Below are 4,397 nucleotides of genomic sequence, written 5' to 3' on the forward strand. Positions count from 1 at the left end.
GAGATGGCAATTTGACAAAGTAACGAGAGGATAGATGGAAATAATCAGAACTATTATAAAGTAATACATTACAGGGGGTATATATAGAAGATGACCCTATTCGTTAAGATAAGCTTAGCGAATAGGTCATTCGTTACAATTACTTTAACGAATAAACATGCTTATTCGTTATTACATTAAATGATAGCGAATGGCCCTCATTCGTTATCTCATTCGTTAAACTTGGTTTACGAATGAGCTTACATATAGACGAATTACGGCTTTTCTTGGATTGACATCAGAATACATTATCAAACTTTCATCAACTTGGTTTTCTTTTGATTTTACTTTCAAGTCAGACTTACACTTTGATGACACTTTGATCTCATCAACCTTTGTTTTACAATTTTTAGAAACATGTCCAGGTTCACCACACTTAAAACATAAGCATGAATCTAAAGACTTATGTAGTGAACCACTAGGTTGATTTTCATTCACAAGTTGAATCTCAGTTTTTGATGCTTCAAAAGTCTCTTTCTTAGTACCAACAGATTTAAATCCCTTCTTATATTGGAAAAATTCAAGATTGGTAGAATTTGATGAATTCTCCATTCTAGATGATTTGACAAATTTTATAGGTTTAAATGTGGTTTTCTTTGCTTTTTCTTGAACGTCTTTGAATTTAGATTTGTTAAATTGTTGTTCAAGTTTAGTGACTTATGAAGTGTCATCCTGAAAAACACTTTCAATTAATTCTGGATTAAGAAAATTCAAAGGAACTTCCTTTTCCGAAAACACCTTTGAAAGACCCTTTAATTTAAAAATCTTTCCGCTTGAGGATTTTGGTTGAGGATTTATAAACCTCATCAACTCCTTATCAGACACCGTAGGTTTGTCTGATTGAGATACATTAGGATTTACCTTAGGAGTTTTCGAAGTTTCACCCAAAGATTTTGAACCATAGACTGCCTGTTCAAATTATTCGGGTTCACATAAAATGTGATTGTCTGCAGGAATATTTTTATTTTTGACAATCATTTTGTTCAACTAACTCCTTTATAGAACCATCTTCTTCACTAATGGTAAAAAGGGAGTTACTATTAATGTGAATCGGTTCTTGAGTTGATTTGGTTTGATCAACACTTTCAGGTTCAACTGTAATCACTTCAGGACATTGTTTAATGTCTGGAATGCTACAGTAATCTTCTTTAAAGGGAGGAGGAATCTCAACAAACCCTAAACCTGCTTTCCCAATTTTCTTGTGGGAACTGTTTACTTCAATTATTTCATTTAGTAAAAACGAGGAATCTTGAAATTTTCCAAGTTTATATTCCAATTCCAAAATTTCATTTTCCAGTTTAGAAATGCAGGTTCGGAGTCTGAGAATCTCCTGAAAATGTTGTTCAACCACTATAATCTTACATTGAACCTCAGCTTTTAGATTATGACTGCTTTCAGACAATTTTTGAATTTTTAAAGTTGATTGTTCTAGTAATTTTGATTTTTGTTTGTAGCATTCATTGATCATAAAAAGCTCTTTTGTGAGAGAACTGTTCTGAGTTAAAGAGATTTCTAGTTTAGATTTGATTTCAGCACATTCAGAACAATCTAACACAACATTTAAAGGTTCAGTTACGTTAACTTGAGGTTCAGGACATACCTCGTCAAACTTAGCCATGCAAGCATATGATTCAATTGGATCAGGAATTGAAATGTCAGATTTGGCTTTCACATTTGAATTGTCAGACAAACTCTGATAAGAATCAGTCTCAGAATCTGATGTATCGCTTTCCTCAGTAACTTGATCACTACTTGCATCTTCTAATTGATCAACTAGTTCAAATACCACAAGGTTGGCCTGATTTCCCAACAACCTTTGTGACCAATCAACCCCTTCATTAGCGACAAGAGCTTGATTGTTGTTTAACTTGTTCTTATCTCCTTTAGAGGAACTCCTTTTTCCTTGATCATTACCCGATGAACTCTTTCCTTGTGATCTCTCAGCATTGCGTGGACCGGAATATTATATTCTTGTCTTGTCACATTCTTTGGCAAAATGACCAAAGTCCCCGCAGTTGTAACATTTAACTTTCAACTTATCAAAACCAACTCGTTTATTCAAAGTTGGAAGATCTTTCCCTGTTCTTTGCATGAACATCTTGACCTTTCGCACAATCATAGCCATATTCCATTTTAGATCCATCAATTCAAGATCATCAGGATCAATTTGATCATAATCTTCATCGGTTAGATCGCTGGTGGCAATTTTGCTACCCACCAATTGTTCGTATGATGTCATGAAAGCACATAGAAAAACAAACTGATGTTCAGCTTCTTGAAGGTTTACTTTAGGTAATGTATTTGAAGCATTGGTGGTAGACTTGGATTTCGACCCTGATGCCATAAAGCATACATTAGCTGAATTGTTTACATTAGAATTCTCCTCTTCAGCTTGAGTGAAGAAAGCAGTAATAGGAACCGAACTTTGACTTAAAGAGTTTGCCGGCATTGCTCCACCATAAATTGAAGGATTCTAATTCTGATTATCCTTCAATGATGTTTGACACTTTAATTCAAATTCTCTTTCCTCAATTTTGTTGATAAAATGGACTGCAGTAAGTTCAGTATTACGAAAAAGTCAAATATGACGAAGGCAATGCATTCTTCAACGTATCTATCTTGTCAGTCTCAGTCGGCTCCAGATTAACACTGGCCATTTCAACCACTAGATGACTAAACGATTTATCATCTCTTCAACTGTTTCATTCTTCATCACAATAAAGTTTCTGAATTGAAACTTCACAAGCGTTTTCTTGCTCTCTAATGTATTCCCCAGGCTTCTTCTTTTCAAAGTATAGAATAATGATGCACAAATCTTTATGGTGCTGTATTGATGAAAGATTTGTTTAGGTAATGCCATAGTGAGAGTTGAATAAGCCTTAGTCTCACTTTCAAAGTTTTTTAATTCTTGAGTTTCATAACTCTTGAATTCCTTAGAAGTCCAGCCGAGATTGTCACTTCCAACCAACGGTGCAGCATACACTTTAAAGTTCTTGTAGGCTGTATAGGCAAGAAAGATACGTATAGCTTCGAGTCGTGCCACAGGAGCATATACTTCGGTGTAATCAATGCCTTCTTGTTGATTGTAACCCAGTATGACCAATTGTGCCTTTTTTCTCACGATTACCCCACGGTCGTCCTATTTGCACTTAAAAACCCCATTTAGTCGGTATCGCCTTCTTAACACGATCGGGTTTGTCAATTAGATCCCATACACCCAGTCGTACGAACTTTTGCAGCTCCTCCTGCATCGCCTCAACCCAATATGGTTCCTTGAGTGCTATTGTGACACTTGTGGGTTCAATCTGAGATAAAAAGTAGGTGTATCGTGCAATATTGAGAATCCCCGATGAGTGAAAATCCGCATAAGCACACAAAATCGGATCATCTGTAGGAGATAAGTTAAAGTCAACCACATTGTCGCATACATTAGCTAATTGATTTCTCGTGCGAACACCGTGTGAATCCTTAACGAAGGATTCGCAGGCACAGATACATTATCACCTAGATTGGTGATATTCTCCTCCGCTGTGTCTAACGAGACACTTGAAGACACATCTTCAACAAGAGTTGGCTCGCTTGTTTCTTGAGCTTCATCCAATGGAATTGAAGACGAATCAACAAAATCAGCATCATCGGAAGAGTCAGAAACATCATGAGATGTCTCTGATACGTTAGTAGAGTCATTAACATCAACGGACGAAGAACTTGGAATAGGAAGACATCATTCTTCCAAATAAGATCGAATAAAGTCTTCAGGTATCTCCTCAACCGGTGGTGTAAACGAATTAAATAACCCATCATAATTAGACATCCAATCAGGGCCTGTACCGGTTGGAGGTGTAGTGTAGCTTTGACAGTCTATGTGATACCACTTTGCTACACATCCCGAAGAGATATTGAAGATACACTTCTTAGGAGAATTATAACCCAAAAAGTAACCCTCGAATGCCTTTTCATCAAACTTCCCGACATCTTTCTTCAATACAGTACATGGAAACCCGAATGGTTCCAAATACTTTAAATTGGGTTTACGGTTATTAAGAAGTTCATAACTTGTTTTCTTTAACTTCTTTACCGTTAGGACGCGATTCAACGTATAACATGCCGTATTCACAACTTCTTGAACTGGAAGCTTAGAATCAGCAAGCATTATTCTAGCGGCTTCAATCAACGTCCGATTCTTCCATTCAGACACACCATTCTGTTGAGGAACATACGGTGCACTGAATTCCCGATGTATTCCCTTTTGAGTACAGAAGAAATCCAGAACGTTGTTTTTAAATTCCGTCCCATTATCACTCCGAATACATCTAACTTTCAGTTTGTAAAGTGATTCTATCTTCGAAATAAGGTTT

Source organism: Bidens hawaiensis, unplaced genomic scaffold (assembly GCF_021521415.1).
Source record: "Bidens hawaiensis isolate Kalapana, Puna unplaced genomic scaffold, B.hawaiensis_p1.1 tig00005145_1, whole genome shotgun sequence".
Taxonomy (NCBI): Eukaryota; Viridiplantae; Streptophyta; class Magnoliopsida; order Asterales; family Asteraceae; genus Bidens; species Bidens hawaiensis.